Source organism: Phyllobates terribilis, unplaced genomic scaffold (genome assembly GCF_046119375.1).
Source record: "Phyllobates terribilis strain yellow unplaced genomic scaffold, ASM4611937v1 Scaffold_3__8_contigs__length_932513732, whole genome shotgun sequence".
NCBI classification, from domain to species: domain Eukaryota; kingdom Metazoa; phylum Chordata; class Amphibia; order Anura; family Dendrobatidae; genus Phyllobates; species Phyllobates terribilis.
This window is the reverse complement of record NW_027362763.1, coordinates 727,243,444-727,256,311: the sequence shown is the minus strand read 5'-3', so window position 1 is coordinate 727,256,311 and position 12,868 is coordinate 727,243,444. Positions and strand designations below refer to the sequence as shown.

At 50.0% G+C, this 12,868-nt stretch overlaps 1 protein-coding gene across 3 annotated transcripts in view; it reads left to right on the top strand.

Moving 5' to 3' along the window:
* Window positions 1-12,868, top strand: part of KCNK12 (potassium two pore domain channel subfamily K member 12) — a 302,315-nt gene that overhangs the window by 25,002 nt on the left and 264,445 nt on the right. The gene's annotated exons all lie outside the window — the stretch shown is intronic.

The window sequence follows — 12,868 nt, the reverse complement described above, 5'->3', positions numbered from 1 at the left end:
CCCAAATCGCACTTGCTTCCTCACAGCTCCCAAATCTCCAGCTGCCCGTCTGAGTATGAGGTAGAACAGATGGTTGAGTCTGCAGAGCTGTTTACTCATACTATAGCCTGGGAATCAGAGGTCGACTCCAGCGCTTCTGTGAATCCAGACGAGGAAATGATCTGCACTGATGCCCAGAATCTTTATGAGTCGGATCCAGGACCAGACGCAGAAGGTTCTGACCATAATGTAGACCCTCATTCCCAAACTGTAACTCCTGTTGGTGGAGACAATGAGGAAGACGATGATAAGACTCAAATACCTGATTGGAGCGACAACTTTAGTTTTTTGTCAGGGCAGGAACAGGTTGGCTCTGAGGACGACGGGTGTGATAACGCACAGGGTGATGATGATGAGGTCGGAGATCCCACTTACTGTCAACCCACAGTCAGCCAAGAGATGAGGTCAGCAGAGGAGGTGGAGGAAGATGCTAGTGACGACGAGGTCAGGTTGCGCCTTCCTGGACAGAGACGTAGTACTGGAAGCACGTCAACAACTGCATCCTCAAACACAACTCTGCCTCTCACCACAAGTCGTGGTGGCTCTTCAGGTCGCATGGGTGCTAAGCCTTGCATAGCCTGGGCATTTTTTCAGATCGATAAAGATGACCCAACTCGTGTTATCTGTAACATTTGTCAGCAAAATCTAAGTAGAGGCCAAAAAATACATAGTTTGAGTACTTCATGCATGAACCGGCACATGGACATGAAGCATAAGTTGCAGTGGGAAGCTCAGTGTGCTACAATGCGGCCTAGCCGGCCGGGCCAACCACCGTCTGCCATATCTTGTGCATCCGCGGCCTCTTCATTCTCTGTGACTGGGGGGACAGCAGTCACACCTGTTTTGGGGCGCAGATCTGCCACCTCTTTACCTGCAACAGCCAGCGTGATTGGCAGGTCATCATTTTCTTTGGAGGTGGTAACACCAGCTGGTGTTGAGCGCTGTCCGACATCGATAGCACCACCTTTGGATCAAGGCAACCTAACATGTCCGCCTGCATCTTCCTCACAGACCGGCAGTTTGCCGGGGACACCCTTATCAACCCCGTCTAAGCACAATAGCCAGCCCTCGGTCCCTCAGATGTGGACAAGTAAAAGACCATTTCCTCCTAGCCATGAGAAAGCTAAGAGGTTGAATTTCACCATCTGCAAGCTCTTGGCTACAGAAATGCTGCCTTTCCGCCTGGTGGACACAGAGGATTTTCGAGACCTTATGTCCGTCGCAGTGCCCCAGTACCAGATGCCCAGTCGGCACTACTTCTCAAAGAAAGGTGTGCCTGCGCTCCACCAGCATGTCGCACACAACATCACCGCTTCTTTGAGAATCTCTGTGTGTGACAGGGTGCATTTCACCACAGACACTTGGACGAGTAGGCATGGACAGGGGCGTTACATGTCGCTGACTGGGCACTGGGTAACTATGGTGACAGCAGGACAAGGGGCTGCTGTCCAAGTCTTGCCGTCCCCACGAGTTGTGCGTCAATCCTCTTTATGTCAAAGTTCCTCCACTGCTTCTGCCTCCTCAACCTCCTCTCGGTCTTCCACCTGCACCCAAAGCCTGTCTGGTCATGCCACAAGCTTTCTAACTGCGCAGAAGGGATCCTGCACACCTCCTTACTATGCTGGCAGTAGGGCTCAACGTCATCAGGCGGTTTTTACTTTGAAATGTCTGGGAAATGTGAGTCACACAGCTGAGGAGTTGTGGTCAGCTCTGGAGAACCAATTTCATGAATGGTTGTCTCCACTGGACCTGAAACCAGGGAAGGCCGTGTGCGACAATGCTGCAAACCTGGGTGCGGCCCTTCGCCGGGGCAATGTCACACACGTGCCTTGTATGGCTCACGTGTTGAACCTGGTTGTCCAGCAATTTTTAGCCCACTATCCCAGACTAGATGGCCTTCTGCAGAGGGCACGGTCGCTGTGTGCTCACTTCCGCCGTTCGCATCCCGCAGCTCAGCGACTTACATCTCTACAGAAGTCGTTGGGCCTGCCACTTCACCGGCTAAAATGCGATGTGCCTACCCGGTGGAATTCAACTCTGCACATGTTGCAGCGACTGTGGCAGCACCGACAAGCCCTGGTGCAATACGTTCTGACGTATAGCCTGGGCCAACGAGATTCAGAGGTGGGGCAAATCACGCTGGAGGAGTGGTCTCAGATCAGGGACCTATGCACCCTTCTGCACAGTTTTGAAATGGCGACGAAGATGTTTAGTGCTGACGATGCCATTATCAGCATGACTATTCCGGTGATTTACATGCTGGAGCACATGTTAAACAGAATTCGGAGTCAGGTGGTGGCACAAGAGGAGGTGGAGGAAGTAGAGGAGGAGGAGTTGTATGCGGAAGGGCTAACATCTGCAAGGTCCAGACGGTCGGCAGCACCAAGGCGGCAGGCATGTGAGGGTGGGGGAGATGGTTTTACCAGGGCGCATGGTAGCAGCCAAACTAGTGAGGAAGGTGCAGGAGCCCAGGAAGAAGTGGAGGACGAACTGATGGAAGACTCATCAGATGAGGGAGACCTTGATCACATTTCTGTTGTGCGAGGTTGGGGGGAGAGTACAGAGGAAGGAAGCATGATTGTTACCTCGCCACCAACACAACAGGGACTTGGTGCTCCTGGATGCGCAACACACATGAGTGCCTTCTTGCTGCACTACCTGCAACATGACCCTCGAATTGTGAGAATTAGAAATAATCCTGACTACTGGGTTGCCACACTGTTAGATCCCCGGTACAAAAGTAAATTTGCAGAAATTATTCCTGCCATAGAAAGGGATGCACGCATGCAGGAGTATCAGCAGAGACTGTTGCAGAATCTTACATGTGCTTTTCCACAAAATACCAGTGGTGCACGTAGTGAATCTCACAGTTCCAACTTGCCAACCGTGGGACCGTCAAGTGTTCAGCACTCAAACCGTAACAGAACCACAGTATCTGCTGGTAACATCAATTTTGCGGAATCATTTCACCACTTTTTTAGCCCATCCTTTGCAAGGCCACAGGAGACAAGAAGTCTGACACATAGTCAACGCCTAGAGACGATGGTACAGGAGTATCTCCAAGTAAACATTGAAGCCACGACTGTGTCACTGGACCCTTGCTCTTTTTGGGCTTCCAATCTGGATAAATGGCCGGAGCTAGCCACTTACGCCTTGGAGATCTTGTCATGCCCCGCAGCCAGCGTTCTGTCTGAACGTGTGTTCAGCGCTGCTGGTGGTGTGCTGACAGATAAGCGCACGCGGCTCTCCACTGATAATGTAGACAGACTCACGTTCATAAAGATGAACAAATCATGGATCCGAAACGACTTTTCTACCCCTGTGTCATCCTGGGGAGAGTAAAAGCTTGATGATTGGTTAAAATCACCCTACCAACCGTTTTAAGCTTTCAAATTACTAATCATGTTTATCTGTATCTTGACTGGAAAATAATTTGGGCTTTGTAGCAGTGTGCAGCACTGATCCTATTAGGCCATCAATACTAAAGCTTCAGCAGATTTAAAATTAATAATAATTTTTAGCTGCATCTAGCCCGGAAAATAATTTTGGGGCTCCGAGATGCGCAAGACACATAAGTGCCTTCTTGCTGCACTACCTGCAGCATGACCCTCATATTGTCAGAATTCGAAGTAATCATGACTACTGGGTTGCCACACTCTTAGATCCCCCAAACTTTTCGATCAACCTTTTCATTTTAATAAAGACCAAAAAAATGGTCATTTTTGAAATTATAAGCATTAGCAGGTTGTTAGAAACTGAAATCAAACAGTTTTCAACTCAAAACTTTATTCTAGGTGATGTTACATTTTCACATAGGACCCATTGTTCGAAAGGAGCTTCTGAACTCTCTCGTCCATTGAATTTGTCAGGTTTTGGATGGTTTCTGCTTCAATTGTTTTGCATGAGGACAGAATACCCTCCCAGAGCTGTTGCTTAGATGTGAACTGCCTCCCGCCATCATAGACACTCCTTTTAATGATGCTCCAAAGGTTCTGAATGGGGTAGAGGTCAGGGGAGCATGGGGGTCACACCATAAGTTTGTCCCCTTTTATGCCCATATCAGCCAGAGATGCAGATGTTTTATGTGCAGCATGAGATGGTGCATTATCATGCAGAAAAATGATCTTGCTGTGAAATACACGGTTCTTCTTCTTGAACCATGGCAGGAAGTGCTGTTTGAGAAAATCCACATACATTATGGAGTTCATCTTTAGCGCCTTCAGGGATCCTAAAGGGGCCGACAATCTCTCTCCCCATGATTCCAGCCCAAAACATTACTCCACCTCCTCCTTGTTGGCGCTGTAGCTGTGTTTGAGTGGGGTGTCCATCAACCAGCCATCCTCCACTCCATCCATCTGGACCATCGAGCGCTGCACGGCACTCATCCGTGAACAAAACAGTTTTGAAATCAGTCTTCATGTAATGTTTGGCCCACTGGAGCCGTTTCTGCTTGTGTGAAGTGGATAGAGGAGGTCGACAGGATGGCGTATGCACAGCTGCAAACCTCTGAAGGACCCTGCATCTTGTTGTTCGGGGGACGTTGGAGGCACAAGCAGCTTCAAAAACTTGTCTGCTGCTATGACAAGGCTTTTTTGCCGCTGCTCTTTCAACCTGACGTAATTGCCTGTAGGAAAGAGTCCTCAATTTGCCCTTATCAGCACGCACACGTGTGTACTGTGAATCAGCTACATACTTCTTGATTGCCAAGACACTTCATCCTGATCATCGCACAATGTTGATTGTAGTCATGCCTTGACCTAAACACTCCACAATTTGTTGCTTCTCAGCAGCCGACACATCCTTTTTCTTTCCCATTTTGGCAGAAAATGTAGGCTGCTGAATAATGTGAGAGAGCCTTCTTAAGTAGTCTTGCCTTTCATTGGACACACCTGCCAAACTAATTAGCACTGGTGTCTGCAATTGCTTACAGTGATATAAAGAGCCCTGACACACATCACCATCAATGAGTTTAACTGACAAACAAACAAATTCTTCCCTTATCACTCCTAAACACTTTTTGCATAATAATTTGGAACACAGTGTACATGTGCGTTTCCACAAAACACCAGTGGTTCACGTAGTGAATCTTACAGTTCTAACTTGCCAACCGTGGTCTGTATGGAGTTGTTCAATAAAGGGCCCAAAATTAAGATAACATAGATGGGAGAGGTCTCTATGAATAGGAATTCCTAAGTATTTGATACCCTGTGAGGGCCAGGCAAAGGGAAAGTTGGACTGGATGGAATCCTATATGGATTTGGGGAGGGAGACATCGAGGGCCTCAGACTTCGCTGCATTGATTTTAAAATTTGACCATGTAACAAAGTGATCTATTTCAGCCATAACAGCATGGATGGATATATGTGATTGAGTGATATATACTAGGACATCATCAGCAAATAGAGAGCACTTGTACTCGGTGCCTCCCACCTCAATCCACCTAATATTGGGGTTATGGCGAATTGATGAGAGCAGGTGCTCCGTCACTAGGATGTATAAGAGAGGGGACAGAGAACATCCCTGCCTTGTCCCATTGGTGATTGTGAAAGGTGATGAAAATGTTCTGACGCGCCCCCTGGGCCTTGGGACACCCGGAGCCGGACCCTTTTTGGTGGATGCTGGTGGTTGTAGTCTCCGTGGCGGCAACCCGGTTCCGTGGCTCAGGGCGGTCAAACCAGTGGCGGAACTATTTATGTGGTTTTGATGTTTAAATGTCCGACTACGCCACCCGTGGATTGCGGTCAGAGTGAACCGCCGCTCCAAGGCAGACCGCTGAGGCTGGTGTTGTGGGTGCAGCAGAGCGTAGCATAACTCCCCACGGGAGCAGTATAGCCTCAGGGCAGTGTATGCGGAGGATGGGGGTGATGGTGCAGGGCAGCAGCAGTAATGACACAGAGTCAGTGATGCAGTCCAGGGCCTTTACTCACAGTTCTTATTATCCAGACCACGTCTGCAGGTAACGGCTGCCCACGTCGTACTGTGCTCACCAGGTGAGGGGCTCAGACAACTCCCAGATAACTTTGGAGTGCTTCACAGGACCCCCTTTGTGTGTCCTTTGTCTGGCCTTTCTTACCAACCCTTCTGTCCGGCTGCCTCGGGCCTCCTCTTGGTAAACTTGGCGCCAGTTTCCCTGACCCTATGTGGTGCCTTCCTAGCGGGTGTAGCGAGGGGCTGCGCCACATAAAATGTCACAGCCTCCTGTTTCTAGCTGAGGGTCGTTTCCTGCCTCCACTAGTTTCGGGGACCGGTCTCCCCCTTTGGCCTGACCCCTCCACGCAGGTGGATTCTGGCGTGCGGTGGCGACTCACCCGTCCGCACCCCTGAGATCCCTTCGTTCCTCGTTCCTGGAGCCTTCTCCGCTCCTCTTCCTTCCTTCTCCCTCTTCCAGGCCTGGGCCTCTGTTACTAGGCCCGCCTCCGGAGCAGAGCTCATGCAGAGCCCCTGCTCCCTGCCACTTCTGCTCAGACTTCTCTGCACTGAACTAAGATGGTGCCCACCTTTTATACTCCCTTCTCAATGCACCCAGGAACTGCTTCCTCCCTGCTCCTGCACTACAGGGTTCCCCTTCCTCCGTGTTCCCTCCCCCCACTCCAGCCAGGGACAGGGACTGTCGTGCCCATCTCAGGGGCATATTGGTCTCCCTGCCCCACGGCAATGTGGTGTAATGCATGCAGGTGTCGGGTCCTGATCCACACTACATCCTTACCTGAGAGTGAGATATCACACCTCTGGGTGAGGTGCAATACCTCTGTAGCAACCGAGCCCTCAGGGTGCTACAGTTCCATTTATCTTCAGCCTAGGTGATGTATTGCGATACAGGGCCGTGATTTTGGCTATAAAAGGGTCCCCTAGACCCCTACCCCAAGCTTTTTAAGAGAATCATATATGGCGTGCCAGGAGACTCTATGGAATGCTTTCTCAGCATCCAACGAGAGTATCTAATTACAAATTTTTAACTGCATCTAGCCCAGGAAATACTTTGTGCCTAGTAGCAGGGTCCGCTAGTCAGCGGATTATCCCGGCTGTTAAGCAAGCTACACCACCTGTAGTTTGGACACTTCATTTTTTCAAAGGAAATGCTTCGGGACCACGGGATACTCAGTGAAGAGCATCAGGAGGCACCCCAAGGCATAGGGGCTGGGACTGGCAGTAGGATGCCTTGCGGTGGACAGCCGAGCTCGATCCTTATAAAAGCTTTTTAACTGCAGCAGCTTTAGTGGACGCTACTGGAGCTGGAATTACGCGGCTGCTGGCATGAGACTTGCCCTCCAATAGATCCTTGTAAATGGATTTAAAGTGTATTCATTCAAATTAGAGAGACAATTTAAATTAAAAAGCTTAGAGCTGCCTCCACCACAGGGGGGCTCGCTCGACCCACCAGCGGACAGGCACCAGTATTGGGAGAGGGGGGCTGGCCATCAGGGTTCACCGCGGCTCTGGCACAAACCCGGCGACACGGAGGTGGCACGGGCAGGAGCGGACTGGCCGTGTCGGCTTCTCACTTTTTGGATTTTAGAAGGGCATGACATGCCTATATCTGTGTCTCCCCCTCCTTTTACTCCTCCACCTCTTTTATTTTCGCATGACTATATGTACTTGTCACTTTTTCATGTGTTAGTTATGTCTTCTGAGCAGTTTGTCAGCTTTTGGACACCTTTGAAGGTGTTTTCTATGTGTTTCTATGTGTTTTTGTTTGCCTGCCATTGGTTTTAATGGTGTTCGAAGGTGTTCGACGAACAGTTCGACGAACAGTTCGGCGAACACACGGGTGTTCGACGAACCGAACCGAACTCGAACACTACGGGGGTGGCTCAACACTACTCATTACACCTGCTGAGCCGCTGGCCAGCACACACATCCATTCTGTCCAGCTGGGCAGCACCACCAGTCCCAGCCAAACTAGTTTTCCTGGCTAGACAGCATCTGTGCCATCCAGGAATATTGGTCAATATGTCTCCTCCATCACCAGTGCCACCCGCAAAGTGAATACAGCAACAGAAGCCAACATCGCTCAAGTAGGTACAGGTAGGGATGTAATAAGACATATTTCAGTCATTCCACTTTCCTCCATCACTCCCAACCAGCATGTCTGAAGCAGAGAGGAGTTATATGGAGTGGTGTCTGGGTATGCCTTATTCCCTGCTGCTCTATATCCCACTATTGAGGGTTATGTAGAAAGCCATGTAAGACTTTATGGATGTTTCCATACCTCTCATAGAAAAAAGAGTGGAGCAATAGTGTGTAAGGTCATTCGCTGCTTCATACAGCTCCTCCCAATTGCAGATGTGCTGGTGGGGAAGAATGAAGGACTGAAGTCAACTAATGAAGCCGCCTATTAGTGGGTTGACCAGTCGACATATCTAATTAGTAGTGTTGAGCGAGCACTAAAATGCTCGGGTGCTCGAAGCTCGGGCCGAGCTCGCCGTGATACTCGGGTGCTCGACCCTAGCAACGAGCCCAATGTTAGTCTATGGGAGACGCGAGCATTTTTGTGGCGGCACCCCCGGCAGTCTGTAGAAAGCCTAAAAAGTGCCCAAAACTATAGTGACAGTGCTCAAAAGACATGGGGGCAGCATGGGGATCGCCCCAGGAAGCATTTCTGACCCCCAGGTCACTGCTGTCAACAACGTGGTCAGAGGTATTAAGCCACTTTTACGGGCTCACAATAAAACGTTCAAAAATGAAACTGAAAATGTTTTCCTGTGAAATATGTTAAAGAATTTCCTTTCCAGGGTAAAGACTTGTGTATAAGGTAAAATAAATAACCAAAAACAAAAATACTCCTCCACACCTTGGGCTATGTTCACAAGTAGCATTTTTCATGCGTTTTTGCACTTTTGTATTGCTTTCAACCGTGACAAATGCATTCACCGACAAACGTCATTTTAACATTTTACAACCTTATCTGGCCATATGCTGTGTGACACATGCATACAGTGCTGAAAAGACATGGGAACAGCATGGGGAAGACCCCTGGAAGCATCTCTGACTCCCAGGTCACTGCCTAAAAGTGGCCCATCAGAAGTGATCCTTGCCGCATCAGAAGATGCAGACTTGCAACTATCCCCGTGCAAGTCTTTGTCCCAGGGCAGTGTTCAATTGTACCTCCCCCATTCCTTGCAATGCAAGCGCAAATATGCAGCCAACCACCCACCCACCCGCCGGCTGCAATACCATACTGCTAGCTTTCACTGGAAATGGGGCCTTTTAGTTTGGAGTAGGTCGAAGCTGGCCACTTCCTCATGGCTGCTTCGGCGGCCTGGTATCCATACTCGGTCCCCAGCCGCCCGGCGGCCGGGTGTCCACACTCGGTCCCCAGCCGCCAGGGGGCGGCCGAGTGTCCATACTCGGTCCCCAGCCACCCCGCGGCCGGGTGTCCACACACGGTCCCCAGCTGCCGGTCCCCAGCCGCCAGGGGGCGGCCGAGTGTCCATACTCGGTCCCCAGCCACCCCGCGGCCGGGTGTCCACACACGGTCCCCAGCTACCTGGGGGCGGCCGGGTGTCCATAAATGGTCCCCAGCCGCCCCTATTTCTCCTGTCACCTTCCCACACACTTTTCTTAGCCTGGCCTGCTTTAGGGCAGCATTGGACGAGCCCACCAGAGAACCAGACTCCTCCGTTGGGCCCTGGCTTCTCCATCAGGGGAATTGAGAGTGCCAAGGTGAGGAGCATGATGATGATGATAGAAGTTAGCATCTGCTTTGTTTTCTTTTAATGCAAGCGTAAGTGTGCAGCCTACCACCCACACACCCCCAGGCTGCAATGCCATACTGCTAGCTTGCACTTGAAATGGGGCCTTTTAGTTTGGAGGAGGCCGAAGCTGGCCACTACCTCATGGCTGCTTCGGCGGCCTGGTATCCATATTCAGTCCCCAGCCGCCCCGCGGCCAGGTGTCCATAAACGGTCCCCAGCCGCCCCTATTTCTCCTGTCACCTTCCCACACACTTTTCTTAACCTGGACTGCTTTAGGGCAGCATTGGACGAGCCCACCAGAGAACCAGACTCCTCCGGTGGGCCCTGGTTTCTCCATCAGGGGAGTTCAGAGTGCCAAGGTGAGGAGCATGATGATGATGATAGAAGTTAGCATCTGCTTTGTTTTCTTGGAATGCAAGCGCATGTTTGTAGTAGCGGCTAGGCCTGAAGTGGTCAGCGTTTTGGCGCCGAGGATTGCTGGATGTTTTCCTGCTACTATCCCAGTTCTATGACTCCCGTTAAAGCAAAGCTTCAGGTGATAAATGATGGATGAGGTGGTGGCGAAGGAGAAAGAGCAGGAGGAACAGGGACCATTCACATCAATATCAGGCCAGTCAACCACACATGTCTTGTAGGATATGTTTCTGTACTAAAACGAGCGGTTCGGCTACACAGTTATAGGGCATACAGTGAGTGCAATGCCTACCAAAAATTTCGAGGCACTCCAATGCCCCTTGGAAGTGACATGGAGGTCAGAGGGCCTTAACTAAACCATGTTTTCCATTTATAGCAACTGGGTCCCCTGTACACTGTTGGCCTAAGAAGTGAATGGAAGGCTTTCCAAAAATTATGAGGAACTGCAATGCCCCTTGAAACAGACGTGGATTACAGCGTACTAAAAACCTTCTACCCATTATTGGGGAGTGGGTCTCCCTTAGTGTTCGCCTATGCATTGAAAAGCAAAAGCTGACTAAAATTAGGAGGAAATGCAATGCCCGTTGGAAGAATCGTGGAGGTCGCAGTAGCTTAACAAGACGGTTTTAATGCCCCTTGAAAAAGTGGTGGAGGTCACAGTAGCTTAACAAGACGGTTTGAATGCCCCTTGGAAAAGTGGTGGAGGTCACAGTAGCTTAACAAGACGGTTTTAATGCCCCTCGGAAGAGACGTGGAGGTCGCAGTAGCTTAACAAGACGGCTTTAATGCCCCTTACAAGAGCCATACAGTACAGCATCTTAAAAACATTATTCCCATTATTGGGGAGTGGGTCTCCGATAGTCTTTGCTTATGCCTTCCAAGCAAAAACTGCCAAAAATTAGGACGGAGGAACTTGCAATGCCCCTTACAAGAGCCATGCAGTACAGCATATTACAAACATTATTCCCATTATTGGGGAGTGGGTCTCCCATAGTCTTTGCTTATGCCTTCCAAGCAAAAGCTGCCAAAAATTAGGAGGAAATGCAATGCCCATTCGAAGAGTCGTGGAGGTTAGAGTTAATTAAAAACAACATTTCAATGCCCCTTGGAAGAGCTGTGGAGTTCAGAGTGGTTTAACAAGACGCTTTTAATGCCCCTCAGAAGAGACGTGGAGGTCCCAGTAGCTTAACAAGACGGTTTTAATGCCCCTCGGAAGAGACGTGGAGGTCGCAGTAGCTTAGCAAGACGGTTTTAATGCCCCTTGGAAAAGTGGTGGAGGTCACAGTAGCTTAACAAGACGGTTTTAATGCCCCTTACAAGAGCCATACAGTACAGCATCTTAAAAATATTATTCCCATTATTGGGGAGTGGGTCTCCCTCAGTCTTTGCTTATGCCTTCCAAGCAAAAGCTGACAAAAATAAGGACCGAGGAACTTTCAATAATGGCAACACGGGCCACGGTCACCCTGGTGGTATAGTGGTGGTGGAGGCTGAGGATAAGGGGAAGAACATAAAACAGCCGAAATGAGGAAGCATATACCCATGTGTGGGTGTGAAGCGGTGCATGTGAATACACCTCCCGAAATAACACAGTGCATTTGACTTTATGTTACTCTGCTGTCATTTGGTGGTGATGAGAAGTCTGGCCCAATCTAGCCCTTGTTCATTTTGATAAGTGTCAGCTTGTCAGCATTGTCAGTTGACAGGCGAGTGCGCTTATCAGTTATAATTCCCCCAGCGGCACTAAAACACGCTCCAATAACACGCTAGCGGCAGGGCAGGCCAGGACCTCCAACGCGTACAGAGCGAGTTCATTCCAAGTGTCCAGCTTGGATACCAAATAATTAAAAGGCACAGAGGAATCACGGAGGACGCTGGTACGGTCGGCAAGGTACTCCCTCACCATCTTTTGAAACTTTCCACTCCTTGTGAGAGTACCCCGCGCCTCAGGGTCTGTCCGAAGGGAGGGTCTGAGAAAACTGTCCCAGAACGTTGACAGTGTTCCCCTGCCTCTGCTGGATTGGAGTTGCGTCTCTCTCGCATGTACGCCTTGGTTGGGCAACGAACTGTGACCTCTGCTGCTAGCGTGTTCAGATGGGAATTTTTTTAACAGTTCTGCAGCAAGGGCCTTCTGGTACTGCCCCATTTTTGTAGACCTCTCCACCTCAGGAATAAGAGAGTGAAAGTTCTCCTTGTAGCGGGGGTCTAAAAGTGTCACCAACCAGTAATGACTGTCACCCAACATTTTGACAACGTGAGGGTCACGTTTCAGGCAGCGTAACATAAAGTCAGCCATGCGTGACAGACTGGTAACGGGCAAGACTTCCGTATCCTCACCAAGATGACGACTGACGATGCTCTCCTACTCCTCCTCCTCCCCCCTGTCCTCAGGCCACCCATGCTGAACCGACGGTATGACAGTTGTACAGGTACTACCGTCTGCAGCGCATGATACAAGCTCCTGTTCTTCCTCCTCCTCCTCTCGATCATTGTCCCCCAATGCACGTTGGGATGAGATGAGGCTGGGCTGTGTGTAATCGACCGCTATGGCTTCTTGATCCATCTCATCATACTCTGGCTGCAATGCCTCCTCTTTAATTCTCTGCAGAGAGCATTGCAAAAGACAGACAAGTGGAATGCTGACGCTAATGATGGCGTCATCACCACTCACCATCTTGGTGGACTCCTCAAAGTTTGTCAGGATGGTACATATGTCCGAC